Below are 18,730 nucleotides of genomic sequence, written 5' to 3'. Positions count from 1 at the left end.
GTTCCAAACTCATTTGCTTACTTTTGTGTTTCTGTGTCACTTTTTGGTAATTCTCACAATATACCACACTTTTTCATTATTGTATGTGTCATGGTGATCTGTAATCAGTGATCTTTGATGTAACTACTGCAAAAAGATTATGACTTGCTGAAGGCTCAGATGATGGTTAGCATTTTTTAGCAATAAACTATTGTTTAATTAAGGTACGTACATAGTATTTTTAGGCATAATGCTACTGCACATTTAACTGACGACAATACAGTGTGAATGTAGCTTCTATATGCACTGGGAAACCAAAAACCTGTGTGACTCCCTTTACTGTGATACTGGTTGGCCTGGAACCCAACCAACAATGTCCCCAAGGTCTCCTGTATTGGGAGGCTGGGGGTAAAGGCAGTCTCACCCGTTCTAGACCTCAGAGGGGCGCATGCAGGTGTGGCCTCTGGAAAGTCAGATACCAGGGCAGGCATTGGGTATCTGACAACAGATGTCAAAGTTAGCAGCAGGAATCACAGGGGCTGGGCCACCAGGGAGGTACACAGAAGAAGCAGGCAGGATCTGGGCTGTAAGGGGTAGAACACAGGTTGGCAAATAGCCGTCAAAGCAAAAACACGAGGTTGGGGAACTGCAGATCATGGTATCGTTCATTCATTGGCTTAGTCATTCAATCATTCATTCAGCAAATATTCACTGAATACCTGCAACTTTCTAGACACCCTCCAAAGCCCTGGGCATATTGTGGTACATAAAAAAGATAAAAGGCCTGATCTCCACGGAGCTCACTCTCAAAGGGGTTACGGTTGCAGGTGAGGATGAAAAGGTAGGTGAAGGCCAGATCGTGGAAGGCCTTGACGGCCAGGCTGAGGAGGTTATGCTTTATCACGCAGGAACTGGGGAGCCCTCGAGGGTTTCTGAGCGAGGTTCGTGACTTGTGAATACATGCCAAAGACTGAGAATCACTGACAAGAAAGATGGGAACGAAGAGGAAGCAACAGAGAAGGGCGTGGATGTGAGTTGGTGGGGGAGGGGCTGGAGTGAGATGGAGTGAGATGCTTGTCTCTAAACACACAACTGGCAGATGGAAGATGAATTCCACACCTTGCAAGGCAAACTCCAGCTGTGTTCACCGAGGTGGGGCTTCTCCCGCTGCCCTGGGGGCCTCAGCCCTTTCAGGCAGCCAGACACCTTAATAATGCAGTGAGGGAGGAACTCAAAGCCCTCGCAAGGCCTAAATATAGCCAGCCAGGCCATGTGCAGAAATGCTCCCCTGAATTTACTTAAGAGCAGAGGTTGGCGTGTTCCACTGGGAACTACACTTTGTTTCAAGATCAAGCCAGCCAGGCTGAGCCCGATGGCCCCTCGGAGCTTTCTTTAAACACAGAGAAAACATTAAATGATTTTCTGCAAAAGCCTCGGCAGGAGAGGAGGAGACAGCTAATGGGAGATTGGAGTCAAAGACCTTCCTGGTCAATGCTCTGCAGGACCCAGGTGAACTGATTCGTTAAGAACCTAAACTCCTCTGGACAAAGGGCAGGCAGTCTCCATACAAACCAGGCATGTGGGTTCGGTCAGAGCTCTGTTCGCCATCACTGGCGGGGCTGTGTGATGAGGCAGGCCGCCAAGACCAGGCCTGAGACAAACCATCTGCAGTCACAGCACAAATACTGGAAGGGCTGCAGCTTCGCCATGCTAAGAGCCTCAGGAGGTGGGGACGAGCGCTGTCTCCACTTTACAGGAAGGAAAACTGAGGCCTGAGAGGGCCTAAGGAACTTGGCCAAGGTCATGTTGCAGGCCTGGGGTGGCCAGGAATGGAACTCAGGGCTATGTGTCCCCAGAGCCACTTCTTGGACCAAGACTCTGCTCTACAGCCCTGAACCACTAGCAGAGTGGCCCTGCAAGCGCCTTTCTCACCGAGGTACCTCCCAGGCAGGAAAGAGGCCCCTGCCTCTGCCCTGCCATGTGCCCACTCCCCACCCAGCCTGCCAGCTGCCCTGAGCTCTGCCTCTCAGAGCTTCCTGTCAATGCAGCGCCTCCTCCTCGCTGAGTCTCACACATGCGGGTTGACCTTAGTCATCTTGACTCGGCAGACAAGCACAGGCGACCCCACCATGCACAGGGCTCCGAGATGCTACGTGCTGGCACCGTGTGAATGCTGGCACTGTGTGAATGCTCGTTCATGTTGTAACCCATTAAGATCTCCCAACAAGGAAGGGACTATCATCATGCCCATTTTGCAGATGAGGAAACTGAGGCCTAGAACAGAGAAGCAACTTAACCCAAGATCATGCAACCAGTAAGTGACAGAGGTGAGAATCAAACCAGACAGGCTGGTGCCAGACTCTGTGCCTCTAACCACAGACCTCAGGTGCCAGGGAGAGTCTGAGGAGGGGAGTAGTTCCTACCTGGAGGACCTTCTGGAGGAGGTGGGAGCTGACCCAGACGGATGTTGGCAAGGGCATCCCAGGCCAAGAGGACCAAATGATAAAGGACCGAGTGTGTGGTGGCATTTGGGAGCCATTGGGTCTGCTGGGGACAAGGGTACAAATCTCACTGGGAAGCTGCAGATGGAGAACACGAGAACATCATGACACTACATGCCTACTGTGTACCAGGGCCAGAGTAAGCACTTGCCAGGCATTTTCTAAACACTGTCAACCATACGCAGTTGGTTCAATGATTACCTCTTTGCTTCACAGTTGAAGTATGGTGGTCCCGCAAAAGAGGTGAAGTGACTTGTCCGAAGAGACCCAGCTAAGGGGGCTGAGCATGGCCGGAGCCAGGCAAGTCTTCTGAAGAAGGCAGTGATGGGACACAGCCCTCACCCAGCCTTCACGGAGTAGCAGACATAGCAGGTGGCCATGGAAGGGTGGGAGTGGACCTCTGGCAGGGAGGACCCTGGAGCCTGGGAACCACCCAGCTTGCAACAGGGGCTCAGTTGCTCCTCAGAGCCCTGGGTCCCTGGTGGGCCAGCAGCCCCAGAAGTGGGAGCTGTTAATGTGCCTGGTGCAAGCTTGCCTGAGAGTAATACCCCGTATCTCACTTCCATCTCTCATTCCTCCATCTGACCACAATGCACATCTCATCCCAGCACCCAGAGCACTCTGGGTGGGGAGGGCTTTGCCTGCCACTGTCAAGAGGACTTCCCAAATCTTGTGGGGATAATAGAGGACAGAGTAGAAAAAAGAACAGCCTTAGGGTCAGAAAATTCTAAGTGCAATTCGTGTTCCCACCCCGGCAAAGCTGGGGCCCTAGGCAGATTTCTTCCTCTATCTGAGGCTCAGTGTCTTCATCTGTACCATGGGGGTGATGTGGGGAACTCCACGGGGTCTGTGTGGGGACTGAAATGACTGTACGGGCATCCGGGATGGTGCCAGAGCACAAGGCAGATGAGAACTAGAGAAATACCACGTGAGCACAGCGGCAATCACTGCAAAGTTCTCGCAACTTTTCTGTACATTTCAAATGTCTCATAATTAAATGCTGGAGCAAAAAAATACTGCATTTTCTTCCCTGGATGCTGCAAACCCAGCACCAAACCCAAACAAAGCAACCCACCTAGACGCATCTTTCTGGTTGTTCCACGTGTGGAACGACAAAGGGATTGGATAGGTGATGGTGAGGGCCTTTGACGGCACTGGGCCAGGGTCCTTGCTCCCTGAGGAGCTCTGCACTTTCACCATACCCCACCCACCCAACACACCTGACCTCCTGGCTGATCATGGCCCAGCTCCCAGGTTTGGTCTGAGCTCCACTGCATCCAGTAGAGCCTGGTCAGAAAGCTCGCCCTGCTGATTTCTGAGAAATGTCAGGGAGATGACTGGTGGCCCACATCTTGCCCCCGAGTCAGGTAAGAATTAAGTCATTATCATAGAATTAGAACAATGAAATAATTCCAGCACATCACTCCTGGTTCCTCCTTTGGTAAAAAGGATGAGGCAGCTGTGTTATCATTCTGGGCTCTGGAGTCAGATTGTCTGGGTCCAAATCCAGTCTCTACCATCTTCCCACTGTGTGACCCTGAGCAAGCGATGGGGCCTCTGAACCTCATCTGTAAACTGGAGATGTAATAATTATAATAATAACACCAACCTCAAATTGTTGTTGTGAGAATTACAGTCGACCCCTGGACAATATGGGTTTGAACTGCATCGGTCCACGTTATATGTGGCTGTTTCTCAATAAACAAAGTAAAACCTGTATTTTTCATTTCCGAGATCTTTAAATTAAATGTGGGGGAATGTTTGTATTTGATTAGAGATCACAATGTGTGGAATCAAGAGAACTAGGGTTTGAGTTCCGATTCTATCCAAAGTGTTTCCACTTCCTGCCCCTGGGTGACTCATTTATCACATCCTTTGTTCTTGAAGCAGAGACAGCAGTACAAGGATTTTCAAGTGTGTGGGGGGCCGCCAGCCCCGACGTTGTTCAAGGATCAACTGGAATTAGTTAATGCGTGTAAAATACTCGACACGTGTAAAATGGTGCACACTTAAAGAAAGTTATTTATTAATTTTAATAAGACATTATTTTTTTAGAAAAGTTTTGCTTTTACAGAAAAAAATGAGCAGAAAGCTTGGAGATTCCCATATATGCCCTACCCCTCCACACACAAGCTCCCCTACTATCAATATCCCCCACTAGAGTGGGACATTTGTTACAATCGATGAATCTACATTGACGCATTATTATCACCCAGAGTTTACATTAGGGTTCACTCTTGGTGTTGTATGTTCCATGGGATTTGACATACAATGACATGTATCCACCACTGTCATATGACACTGAAGAGTTTCACCCCCATAAAATCCCCTGTACTCTCATCTATTCATCCCTTTCTCGCCCGGCTATTTTATTTTCATTTGATTAAGGAAAAAAAAAATTCACATACTTCATTTCATGTTGCCTGAGTGGAAATAGGTTGGTGTGGGACTTGAGAATTTTAACTCAATAATCTCAAGAAAAGGGAAACGGAGGCCAGGGCAGGCTCAATGACTCCCAGAGGGAGATGCGTTGAGGCTGAGCTAGAGCCTGGGTCTCCACTACTCTGCTATCCCAGATTCTCAGGGAGCCTGGCTCCGGCAGCCTCTCTAGGCACAAGCCCCACGGGGCTCATAGAGCCAAGTCTGCATACAAATCACCTTGGAGAAAAAAAGACTTTTTTTTTTTTTTTTTCATTTTTTTCCCCTTTCATTTAAAAAAGAATCTATGGAACTGGGGCTGAAATGGCAGTACGTGTCTATGGCTGGAAGGATGTGGGTGTGTGTGTGTGTGTGGTCCACTCATGCACAACCCATGTTACCAGAGTTCAGAGAAATGTCAGGTTCTTGGAGAAGATTTAATTAGGTTAGAGTTGCCTCTAAAAAAATACTAAAATTAAATATGAATCCATAATGCATAGCATCATAGCTAATGGTATGCAAATGGGGCTGGGCCCGGCCAGGCTGAATCAGGAACTTGGGCGATCGCCCTAATTGGGAAAAATGTCCCCTGGCCTGCAGCCATAGTCCCAAGAAGGCTGATGGGAGGGGCCAGAGGTCAGGGTCTGGCAGGAGGCAGAGTTAGGATAATGTCTCGATAATAAAGAAGACAAGGTAAGCGCTAAGCTGGGCAGACCACCCTTAATGCTTGCTGAGCGTTCACCTACACCTGGAAGAGGGAAGAAGCTGTGTGAGAGGCCTGTGCTGCCATATGCTAGCTGCTTCGCAGGTGGCTGGGTTTCCCTGCAGCCAGGTCTTTACAAAGGGGTCAGGTGTAGGGCAGGGGAGCAGGCCACTTGGCAGATCCACGGGTGTGAGTCTGGGTCTTGCCTCTCTTACCAGCCAGCTGTGTGACCTGGACAAGTCCCCAAAAGAGAGCTGGACCTCTCTTCTCTCAGCCTCAAATTAGGAGAGACGAACTCTACCCTTTCCATCTCCCAGAGGGCCCAAACAAGCTGTACATACATTTAGAGCTCTACATATCAATATCTATTCTTTTCATTTTAGTGCTTATTCTTGAGAAGAATAAATAGGGGGTAAAGTCAACCAAGCGCTTTCTGAGTACCAGGCATCTTGTCCCACTCGACCCTTTCTATAGGCTGGGAAACTGAGGGACAGGAAGTATGACCAATGGGAAGTGGTGGATGCAGGATTCCAACCCAGCAAGTCTGACAGCTCTGAAAGACACTCCTGGACTGAAGGAGATGCTATTCCTCATCCCCCAGGACAGCCTGACAACCCCAGGACACGTGAGCACCAGCTGCAATGCACGCAGGAAGCACCCAAGAGTCACTAACCCAAATGTCTGTGTGTTCTCAGCAGGTCACCGCACCTTTCTGGGCATCAGTTTTTCACATCTATACCATGTTTATTCTGCTGGTCCAGGCATCTTCTAGGTGCTTTCCAACTCCAAAGCGCTAGGATGGCACCATGCAGTCTAGCACTATAGAAAGACGTCTGAGGCTGGAGTCAGACCAGCTCTATTTAACTGTCTGTTCTGAAATGCTGGGTGATCTGCTTAACCTCCACTTTCTCATCAGTTACATGGGGAGGGGAACAGTTCTTGCCTCACCGCACTGCTGTGAAGATAATACATGGTGATGATGATCTGTGCTTATGCATGTTGAGCTCTAGGTATCAGACACTGTTCTACACACTTTGCACACATATAGAAGGCAATGGCAACCCACTCCAGTAGTCTTGCCTCCATCCCATGGATGGAGGAGCCTGGTAGGCTGCAGTCCATGGGGTCGCTAAGAGTCGGGCACGACTGAGCGACTTCACTTTCACTTTTCACTTTCATGCATTGGAGAAGGAAATGGAAACCCACTCCAGTGTTCTTGCCTGGAGAATCCCAGGGACAGAGGAGCCTAGTGGGCTGCCATCTATAGGGTCGCACAGAGTTAGACATGACTGAAGCGACTTGGCAGCAGCAGCAGCAGCAAGTTCGTTTGACCCTCACCAGCTAAAAGCATCCAACACTTACTTGGTGCTTATATGTGCCAGGCATATGGAGCATAGCCACAGTAACTCCATCTAGTCTATCTGTGAGGAAAACACTATTGCATGCCCAATTTACAGATGGAGAAACTGAAGCTCAAAGAAGTTCAAAATCTGCACTCAAGGTCAAGAGCCAGGACGTGAACTCAAGCAGTGAGGTCTCAGTGTCTGGGCTCATAACCAGCATGGCTCCTCTGCTTCATCCGACGCCCATGCCTTGGCCCACACCGGCCTTTTCTAATAAGCATGCAATGCAGGCTATTGTTAGGTCTAAGGGGGTGAAAAGTTAACTTCAAAAGCCTGCTTTTTGGTATAGATTCAATATTACACACAGAAAGCTCCCAGCACAGAGCAGGGTCTCAGAAAATGCCAAGTGAATAAACGAAGGAGGTAAGTTAAGCGAAGACCGTCAGCTTGTTGTGGCTCCTGGCTCTTTCCAGCAGGGAAGCCAGTGTGGCGACTGGCTGTCACTCCCCCAGCAGGCCAGCTAATTATGGGGGATGCCCAGCAGCAGTGGTGGCTGGGTGTCCACACTGCCCTGGAAAGTGAAATGCTTCTTTGAGGCTGGGGTAGATGGACCAACTCCTTCCATGGGTCCCCTGTGCCCTGGCCCAAAAGAATCCCTGCCTGTGGGTCCAGAAATCTCCAAGCCCTGTCCAGGCCGTGTTGGCCAGGGCAGTGGCCCCTGGGAGTGGTACGTAGAGGAGAAAAGTAGGACAGGACCTAGCACCAAGGTTTTTGAGATATGAAGAGTGTAAAATCCTTCCTTTGTGTGCGAATGAGTGCCAGGGGAAAGGGGGCAATGCCTATTGAGTTTTCATCAAAGTAATTTATTGATCAATGTAGCTAACATGGCTAGTTCAGCGATTTTGTAAAAAATAACCAAGTGCTGGAGGCAAGGAGCACTTTGCTGGATTGCGGTGAGCAGGCCTGGGCAGAGTCGCCCGTGTTTTATGGCCTTCTGGGAACTGAGCCCTGGCAGTTACATCTCTGTGGCTTTATCTTCATGACATCACAACACTGGGATGGGGAGGGAAAAGATGGGCCAATCTTCCAGAGGTTCTGTCTACCTGAAGATGTCTCCGTGCAAGGTCACCATGATGAACCTGGAAGAAGGTGATGGGTTAGGAAACGCCAGCCCAGGGTCAGGGTGAAGGCCAGAAGCAAATGGAGCTGTGCATTTATTAAGTACCCACTGTTTGCCAGACCCAGAGCTAAATGCTGTAGCACTTACCATGCTTCTCTGTATTTGAGAGAAACATGAGAAAAATGAGGCTGGAACTGTGTTCCCAGGGCTTCCCTGGTGGCTCAGCGGTAAAGAATCTGCCTGCCAATGTAGGAGACACGGATTCAGTCCCTGGGCTGGGAAGATCCCCCGCACTAGGAAATGACAATCGGCTCCAGGATTCTTGCCTGGGAAATCCATTGGACAGAGGTCTGGCGGTCTATAGTCCATGAGGTCACAAGGAGTTGGACACAATTTGGCAGCTAAACAACTTTGTGTTTCCACAGTCACAGAGTAACTAAAGGGTGAAGGAACGATTCACATTCAGATCTGACTTCAGAACTTGCCTGATCCAGCTCATACTAGTGTGACTCTGAATGAGTGACTTGGCTTCAGTGAACCTCAATTTCTGTACGTGCATGTGGGGGAGCCTCGTCCTGCCCTGTCTGCAGAGCTCACAACTGGGAGCATGGAACTACACACAGAGGTGAATGCACTTGACAAATGGAAGAGAATTCTACTCCTCCAGTCAGTGGTCTCTCCTCCAAGAGCCCTCCAAAACTCCTAGCCTGAGCCCAGATGCTAATACATGTCGAGTAATTCATCGATGGATTGAAGCATCATTGGACAGCCTGGTATCCCATCCTTGAAACACCTGGGTGATGGCTGTGTACTCTTCCTCCAGATGTGTGGGCCACGCCTAGCTACAAATTTGGGCATGGGCTTCATGGACAGAGCCAATCAGAACCTTTGCTTCTTAACTCCCCACCTGCTCCCAGCATGATCAGCACCTGCAGGCTTCCATGGGTTCACTTACCTGGATGGTAAAGATTTGCCAGGAGACATAAACCTCCCTGGAAGAGAGGGTTACCCCCCCCAACCCTGCAGAGAGCTCTGCTCCCCAGTGATGCAATATGGCTTCTCCACCATTGGGTCATATGTGCTTAGGACAGGCTTTGTGTGAGGCCCCTTGCTGGGAGGGGATGTCATTCACCAAGAGCAGCTTCAAGGAAGGATGCAGGGAAGGGAGAGTGTGGCTGAGCACCAAAGGAGCCAATGGTCTGTGGTGGGAGTGAAACGCAGGTTGAGGTTGGAGTAAGAGCCCTGGAATGACCCCGAGCTTCTGAAAACACACCTCCCCCATGCCATCTTATGCCATGCCTCTCATCTTGCTCACCAAGCCCCAGCCACAGGGGCCTTCTTTCTGTTCTTTGACAACTCTGCACTCTTTCCCACCTCAACACCCTCACACACGCTTTCTGTCTGCCTGGAATGCACCCTGCTGAATTCTTCCCATTCTCCAAGCCTCAACCTAAATGTCACCTCCTCCAAGAGGCCCTCCCTGCTCCCAAGCCAGAGTGGCCTCCCCACTGTCCTCATGCGCAGCATTTGCTGCAATTCGCAACTATGTGTCTCCTTGTCTGCTTACTTGTTTATTGTCACCCCAAGTAGAGTAGACAAGATCTCATGAAGAAAGGAACCTCGTCTCTTTGGTCATCATTTTAGACCCAGCTCCTAGTCCACCCGGTGCACAGTAGGTGCTCAACCAGAATTTATTAAAGGAAGAAGAGACTTGAGGAGGGAGGAGGGGAAAGAAACCCGGCAAGATGAACTGCAGGCCAACAGGGATGGGTGTGTCCACCTATAGAGTTATTTTTCTCGCAGTTTCTCAGACATTTCTTCACATTGATCCCATTTACATGATCTGGTTCTTCCAGGAAAACTGTCTCAGATAACTTATTGAACCCCACTCTGTGCCAGGCTGGCACAATTTAGGTATTTTACATATGGTACTCACCCCCCAATAGATAGACCACACCCAGTGGCATATTTGCTAAGAACTTGGAGGTGGGCAGAGGGTACAGAAACACTGGTGGGATCAGGATGAAGTGATCCCAAGTGGACATCTGGGTCAGGGGCACCTGACCTGCTGCTTGGACTTCAGGGATCTTCTGACCCCACCAGGGAGCCTGAACATCCCATACCACAACCCATTTAGTCTCCTTTTCTTCTCCTGTCGCTCTCTCAACTCTTTGTTTCTATTTCCTTGTCTCTGAGTGTCTCTGTCTCAGTCGCTGGCTTCCTCTTTCTGACCCACCATTTATCTCTCAGTAAGAATTCAACCACATTGGCTCATTCAGGGGTGTGAAAACAGTGGAGTCAAAACAGAGTCTAAACATCCCATTTCCATCTTAGCATCAAGGGATCCTGAAACCCAAGAAACTCCTACCCACATTCTCTTAGGACTCTGGGTTCAGAAATCTGGAAAAAAATACTATTTAAAAAAAAATGATTGAAATACAGTTGATTTACAATGTTGCGTTAATTTCTGCTGTACAGCAAAGTGATTGAGTTATACATAAACGTCACCAATTCTTTTCCATTATGATCTGTCACAGGATACTGAACATAGTTCCCTGCGCTATACAGTAGGGCCTTGTCGTTTATCCATCTACATGTGACAGTTCGCATCTGCTAATCCCAGGCTCCCAGTCCTTCCCTCCCCCACCTCCCCTCCCCCTTGGCAACCACAAGTCTGATCTCTGTGTCCGTGTGGGAAAAAATTACTATTAAACAATAATGTAGGTTTTCTCTAAGTAAACAGAGCCTTCCTAGAGCGAGATGGCTAATGGCCAGGGCTTGGAGCCTGCCATCTAGGTTGGAATCCAGGATCTGCCACCTACTGGCGGTGTGACCTCAGGCATGTCCTTCCATTGCTCTGAGCCACAATCTCTTCATCTGCAAAACGGGGATAAGGGGCATCGCGAGGATTAAAGAAGACTACAGAGATGTGCAGAGAGTATCTGGCATAGTAAGTGTCCAGTAAGTACTGGCTATAATTGATGAGGCCCACATGGGATCTCATTGTTAAGATGGCTCATTATGTTGACCTTACAAACAAAGAATAAAATCACAGTGATCCTTGAGACTGACCAAATTGTCCAAATGACATTCTGTTTTATCACTGGCGCCTACCTTCTCAAAGCTACGAGACCACCAGATTCCAGACCTCCGGCTACGTGACCACAGGACTCAACTACAAGCTAAAATTTAACCATCTCTTCAGAGAATTTTTCATTGGTGGGCTATAAGAAAGACCTCGTCAGAAAGGGAGGACGCTGGTTCTCCTCAAGGGCCAGTCACCCTCTCGTTTCCCTCTAATAAATTTCCCTTTTCTTGCCTGACTGCCCGGCTCACTCCCTTTTTCTCTGCACTCACCTTACAATAATGCTTTCCTGCCTTTAGTCTGCTAGCTCTCATTTGTTTGTTTGCAGTGCCAGCCCATCCTCTGGGTTGGAACAATGAGGAAAGGCAGTGCGGTCCACCTTGAGTAGGAAAAGCCCTATCTCCCTGAAGGTCATGTGCTAAAGCAAAGACCCCTAAGGGAGAGACAGAGCTTGCGGTCTTCTGAGAAGCCCTGCTTGGACTCTCTCCTCTAAACCCTGCAAGGGTACCTGAGCCTCATCCTGGCCCATGATGGAGATACTTTGAGCAGGTTCAGGAAGCACAGAGCCTGAGAGTGGTTGTATGTTTCATGGTCTTCTTTTTGTTCTAAATCCCAGGAAGTAGAGACACAAGAGCTGCTGACCCATGACAGGTCTGCTGACCCCAGCATGACCTACTTGGTGCTGGGAAGAAGGAAGGCAGACAGACTTTCACAGAAGCTGAGCCCCCATCTGACCTCCAGGCCACTGCAATCTCCAGGAGGTCAAGACCTTTCAATTTCCCCCATGGGCAGGCCTGAACTTGGCCCAAGGAAGTGGTCTCTGGCATCCCCCCGGGTGGTGTCAGGACCAAGTCCCTCCTCATCCCTGCCACAACACCCATCCCTGCCAAGACACTGCACCCAACACCTTCAACCAAGGATACTTTCTCCCTGGAAAGGGGCCTACTTCCAGGACCAGGAAGACTAGATCAGGAAGTCTAGAATCTCATACCAGAAGTGTGTCTGAGTCCCAGGATCCCTGAGTCTGGATTTGGGGGGATAATCCATATGCCCAAAGCACATCCCAGCAGACAGAAGGTAAAGCCAGCCCCAAATACTAAGACAGTAAGCACCCCCACTGCGTCCAGAACTTAATCCACTTGTACAGAAAGCTGGAGGTTCTGCAAAGAAAACATCTCCCAAATGAACCTGAGGCTTCCCATTGCCACTTGGCTCCAGGGGACCGATGGCATAATGAGATCTCAGGATCTCTGTGAGGGGGTTTTTACAGACACTGTTTTAACTCTTCCTCCTACAGGCACCTCCTGACAACATCCACAGGGGATGCTGGGCACCAGACAGCCCGCATGCTCACTGTAGGGGGCCCTGCCCAAGACCTGGCTAGGGCAAGGGTGCCCAGCACCTCATGCTTTCCTGGTTGGGGGCACATTCTCCTCCTCCCTCCCCATTCTCCCTCAACCCCCACCAAGCAGAATCAGTAACTCAGTAGCTTCGCAGAGCCTCCTACTTTGCAGCCCCCATCTCGGAGTATGAGGAAGATGGGAAAGGGCATATTTGCCCATGGCCCATTATCCAGGCCCAATTAGTCCCTGGGTCTGTGTCAGAGTGTTGGGCCTGCGACCACTGTGAGCCCTACAGGGAGCGAACAAGGATAGAGGTTTGTTAAATCCTCCCACAGAGCTCTGACGCCTGCACCAGGTTCTGGTACCTCAAAGACATAGTGAAGCAAATGGACCACAGCAGATTTTCCACCCAGCACGTGTCAACTTGGGTGATGCTACCCTAGAGGTACACAGCAAGAGCTTGGAGCCAGGTGCCAACAGAAAGAAGGAAGATACTGGAGCATCCTGAAGGTGTCCCTTCTCAAAAGGGTGGAGGTTCCCCACCCGTCTCCATCCCATCTGTGACTCTGGAATTCAATTAGATTTGTCCGGCACTTTTTAATCACTCACTGTGGGCATCACTTGGGGCAGATGCTGGGAATACACGGGGAACAGAGTGGGAGCCAGGTGGGTGGACGTTCAAATCCTGGGCACACCATCACTTATTAAAGGGGTACATTCACCCGGCTGGGGCTCAGGAGGGTTAAAAAGAAATTGGGGAAAAAAGAAAATAAAAAAGAGACAGAAAGGGGTTCAATGAACACTAGCTGTTTTTAGCATGATAAACAAGAATGCGATAAGGTCCTTGTCTCTGAGAAGTTCCAACAGGAAACATAAAGAGAAGCAAGGCTGGTGAGAGAGAAATGTTCTAAATAAACAGCCCTCTTTGTCTTCTGTTTATTCCTGATAATAAAAACACAGGTACACAAAACATTTTACTTTTCTGTCTTAACTCCACTGCAAGTAAAAGGGCACACACGTCAGTCAGCGGTGTTGCCACAAGGGAGGCATGATAAGGAGAGGTGGGGACTGCGATATGGTGGGAAAAGAACTTGGAAATCCAGAGTTTTATATAAAACATCCCCATTTTTGAATGTCGGCTAACTCAAAACAATGAATGCAACTTAAAATTAAATTGATGAACGTTAAGGGCAAAGCCCCAAAGAGTTCAGAAAAAGAATTCCCTGAATTCCAGGCTAAGGAGTTTGTCTTTCAAGAGGATAAACTATCAGAAACTGTTGTTATTTTAATGACAAGATTTTAAAAACAGTCTAGGGACTTCCCTAGTGGTCCAGTGGTTAAGACACGGCACTATAAGGGGCTCAGGTTCAATCCCTGGTTGGGGAACTAAGATCTCACATGCCATGCAGCCAAAAAGAAAGAAAGAAAGAAAACAAACAAAAATATACCAATCTGAGGCGAATACAAAAGATCTACAAGCCTCAGTGTTATAAGCCCTGGGGGTCACGATGAAGAGGAGTGGGGAAGGAGACATTTCTGCATCAATAAAGGCGGCTACAGCAAGGCCCCAGGGAGGCTCAGGGAAGGTTGTGACCACTGCCTGGGTGCATCAGAGAAGGCTTCCTGGAAGAGGTGAGTCTTAGGATAGCACATGAAGTACGATAGAAAAAAGGAAGAAGGAATTAGGCAAGAAGCCGAAGAGGGGAGGGCATTCCAGGTGGGAAGCACAGAATACTGATGCACTCGAGTCAGAAATAGCCCTACCTGCCTTGAGTTGATAACGGATCTGTAGGTGAAGTGGTTTCTGTAGAGTCCTGGCTGGGCCAGGGCAAGGGAGGAGTTGCCAGTAGTTGATGGCTGGACAGAGCTAACCACAGTGGGAAGACCTGAAGGATGGAGGTCTTATAACCCTCAGTTCAGTTCAGTCGCTCAGTCTTGTCCGACTCTGCGACCCCATGAATCGCAGCACACCAGGCCTCCCTGTCCATCACCAACTCCCGGAGTCCACCCAAACTCAAGCCCATTGAGTCGGTGACGCCATCCAGCCATGTCATCCTCTGTCGTCCCCTTCTCCTCCTGCCCCCAATCCCTCCCAGCATCAGGGTCCTTTCAAATAAGTCAGTTCTTTGCATCAGGTGGCCAAAGTATTGGAGTTTCAGCTCCAGCATCAGTCCTTCCAATGAATATTCAGGACTGATCTCCTTTAGGATGGACTGTTTTGATCTCCTTGCAGCCCAAGGGACTCTAAAGAGCCTTCTCCAACACCACAGTTCAAAAGCATCAATTCTTCGGTGCTCAGCTTTCTTTATAACCCTCACTCCCCACCCAAATCAGGGGTACTGAGGGCTGAACCTTCATTCCTTGCAGCTGCCAGGAAAGGGTACCCAGGGAGCCCAGAGAATCAGGTGTCCTGGCTAGAGAAATGGGAGACAGGCTATGTGCAAAAGAAAGAGGAGGGACTGGGCTAAGAAAATCCTGTGCTAGAGGAATGGGAACTAGAGATCCATGAATATTGAGAGGGCTGGGAAGAGCCTTGTCCTGTGCTGGTTTCCAGGCCCAGCCGACTCACCCCATTTTCTGCCCAAATCTGAATAAACAGATTCAACCTACACTCCTGAGCACCTACTATGTGCTGGCACTGATAGGTGTCTATGTCCATTATTTAAAATAACATCAGCAATCATAGGGCTTCCCAGGTTGAGTGGTAAAGAATGCACCTGCAATGCAGGAGATGTGAGTTTGATCCCTGGGTCGGGAAGACCCCCTGGGGTAGAAAATGGCAGCCCACTTCAGTATCTTGCCTGGAGAATCCCATGGACAAAGGAGCCTGGTGGGTTACAGTCCACGCAGTCACAAAGAGTTGGACATGACTGAGTGACTAAACAACAGCAATCATGACGATGTGTTGAGGATATGGCCACCTTTCTATGGAATGCTCCCTCTGTGTTCATCACCCCAGGCTTTGCTTCCTCATCTAAAAAGCAGCAATAGAGTCCTCACCTCTTAGATTGGCTGCATTAAGTGACTGAATGTCTGGAAGCTGCTTAGCACAGCGTATCTGGCACATTGTTAGCCTTCGAGGGATCCAGGGTTCGCTATTATTATTTTCACGAATATAGTAACACTGGGTTAGCTCAGGGTACTGGAAGCAGAGCCCAGCCACATGTGTGTGGGGCTGCCATCCTACCCCTGCTGCCACAGTCCTAGGTATCAGGGACCCTTGCATCTGTCCTACAGGCTGAGGTCTCCCCCCTCCCACCACATCTGCCAAGGAACAGGAAGATGGCTCCACCCTCACTGGGAGAAGAGGTTGCAGCTCAGCCACAGGGAAGCTCCTGGCCCTGTGGAGGCTTCTAAGGGAAAAGTCGAGACCAGACAATGCCCATTTTTTGGGTCTGCCTGCTGGGTTGTCATAGATACTGAAGACTCACAGAAGTCCTAGCTGGGTGAGTCTATCAGGGGAGCAACCACCCAACTAATCCCACCCCATCCCATCCTCCCCGCCTCAAGGAATGCTTGCTGCCTTGGAACACACCTAGGGCTTTCCGGCCCAACCAGGGAACCATGAAATGGGACTGGAGGCCCAGCTGAGCTCACAGACAGCGGATGTGGCATCCACTGATGGCTGATTCGGGAAACAGATGGGTGGCCCCAGGAAGGGTCCACTCATGCACAATGCAGTCCGGCCTCCAGTGCTCAAACCTGGGGCAAAGGGGATGGCCAGGCTTCTGGGGAGAGCCCTGGACCAGGAATCAGGACATTTGTTCTATAACAACCTTCCACACTATATCTTCCTGTCCTTTCCTACCTAGACTACTTAAACAGCTTCCTGATGCCTGTCCCCAACACCCCCCTGCCCCTCCTGCAGTCACATCACACAGCCACTAGGTCGACTTTTCAAAGCTACAATGTGGTTTTGCTGCTCCCCTTCATAAAGTCCTCAGTGGTTCCCCAGTGCCCTGGGGTTAAAGTCCTGCCTCCTTACCTTGCTTATTCAGTCTTCCATATTCTCACTACTCAAACCTTACTTTTTTTTTCACAATCCCTTCTGTTTGCTCCATTCACAGCAGACTTGCTTGAGTTCTTTTTAAACACTGGTTTGAAACATATGAAATTGCTGATAGTTGACCAAAATCACTGCCGATAGTGATTGCAGCCATGAAATTAAAAGACGCTTACTCCTTGGAAGGAAAGTTATGACCAACCTAGATAGCATATTCAAAAGCAGAGACATTACTTTGCCAACAAAGGTCCATCTAGTCAAGGCTATGGTTTTTTCGGTGGTCATGTATGGATGTGAGAGTTGGACTGTAAAGAAAGCTGAATGCCGAAGAATTGATGCTTTTGAACTGTGGTGTTGGAGAAGACTCTTGAGAGTCCCTTGGACTGCAAGGAGATCCAACCAGTCCATTCTGAAGGAGATCAGTCCTGGGTGTTCATCAGAAGGACTGATGCTGAAGCTGAAACTCCAATACTTTGGCCACCTCATGCGAAGAGTTGACTCATTTGAAAAGACCCTGATGCTGGGAGGGATTGGGAGCAGGAGGAGAAGGGGACAACAGAGGATGAAATGGCTGGATGGCATCACCGACTCGATGGACATGAGTTTGGGTGGACTCCAGGAGTTGATGATGGACAGGGAGGCTGGCGTGCTGTGATTCATGGGCTCACAAAGAGTCAGACACAACTGAGCGACTGAACTGAACTGAACTGACCTCCAAAGCTTATAGGGCATCAACTTAACACAACCACCTGTGCCTTGGGCATTTGTACCCTCCACCTAGAATGTATCCCTTGCTCCCCACCATCACCATCACCTAACCACTCCTTTTCTCCTCCCCAAGTGTCACTTCCTTGGGGCAGCCTTTCCTGATGTTCCCCTGGTAGCCTGCAAGTCCCTCTGTGACATGCGTGGAGTTTGTAGTGATTCTTTGCTGTCTGTTTTTTGCTAGATTGAAAGCTCCATGAGGCCAGGATCATGTCTGTCTTGCTCACCCTTTAGTCTTGGCACCTCATGGAGAACTGATAGATCACTCCTATGGATTAGGTAGATAAAGAAATTGATTATTCCATAAATCATTGTCTCCATGAAAAACAATCCCAATTTTTTTAAAAAGAAAATATTATAAATCTGTCTGAACCCGTGTGAGTGAAAGTGTAGCCATTTCAATTTAAATGCCTCATACAGCATGTGCCCAGTAAAGGCTCACTGGACAACCACCTGTACATATGAATGAATAGACAAAGCTCTACCCCAACCAGCTATGTGACCTCGAACCAGCCACCTCCCTCAGACATGGGTTTTCTACATCTGCAAAGGATGGTCACCATCCCTATACGAGAGGGATGTGCAAATTAAGTGGCATCTGGCATGCCAGTGTGTTTGGCATTATACTGCTCAGAAATGTTGATGGGCCCTGCCTGGAGCTGGCTGCAGCCACCAGGCTCCTTTCTGACCCAAGGGCACTGCCAAGGGATGAACTGCTATTAGAAGACAGACAGGGAAGCGTCTGACTTTAAGAATATTCCTTGTAACCACCACACTGAGCTCAGCCTTCATGGACTTTGTGTAACCCAGAGCAGGCACAAGCTTGGTCTTTTAGGAAACTCAGAAAGCTGGAATTTTTATGGCATCTCTAATTGCATAGTTGAGGATGCCTAGAATTTCATAGTGAAAGGGATTCAGAGCTCCTCTGAAACATCCCAGGCCAATCTGTTCTTGAACATACCCCATGGCAAGAAGCTCACTACTCCTAAGGTATCTCACTTAATCTTCAAAGAACACTGACTAGAAGATAGCTGGTGTTGAACCAAATTCTGCCTTCTGGGACCACCACCCAACTGGTCCCAATTTTCAGGTTTGCCCTCTCTTCTATGCTGCAGTCCTCAGAGATAGAGAGCTAGCCCCTCTTGATGTCAGGTCTCCAACATCTGGTCTTTGAGCATCCTTTCTGGCACTCAGTCTCCACGCCTGTACAGTGGGAATAGCACGTGATGCACCTTACTCCTCTTTGGGGGGGATAAGACTGATGAGGAGAGAGAATGAGCATCTTGGCTCAGAGAGGGAGGCTGCAGGAGCTCCACCCCTTCCTTCCTACAGGCCTCAGATCCAGATCTGGGATCACAGTGTATGTGTGTATGTGTGTGTGTGTGTGAGTCGCTCAGTCGTGTCCAACTCTTTGCGACCCCATGGACTGTAGCCTGCCAGGATCCTCTGTCCATGGAATTCTCCAGGCAA

The 18,730-nt window shown here is 49.3% G+C and overlaps 1 protein-coding gene across 1 annotated transcript in view; it reads right to left on the bottom strand.

The window, feature by feature from the left end:
• The window catches only part of GRIK3 (glutamate ionotropic receptor kainate type subunit 3), a 255,576-nt gene that overhangs the window by 221,410 nt on the left and 15,436 nt on the right, over positions 1-18,730 (bottom strand). The window lies entirely within an intron of this gene.

This window comes from Bubalus bubalis, chromosome 6, assembly GCF_019923935.1.
Source record: "Bubalus bubalis isolate 160015118507 breed Murrah chromosome 6, NDDB_SH_1, whole genome shotgun sequence".
NCBI lineage: Eukaryota > Metazoa > Chordata > Mammalia > Artiodactyla > Bovidae > Bubalus > Bubalus bubalis.
The sequence above is the reverse complement of the archived record's forward strand: the minus strand, read 5'-3'. Positions and strand labels throughout refer to the sequence as shown.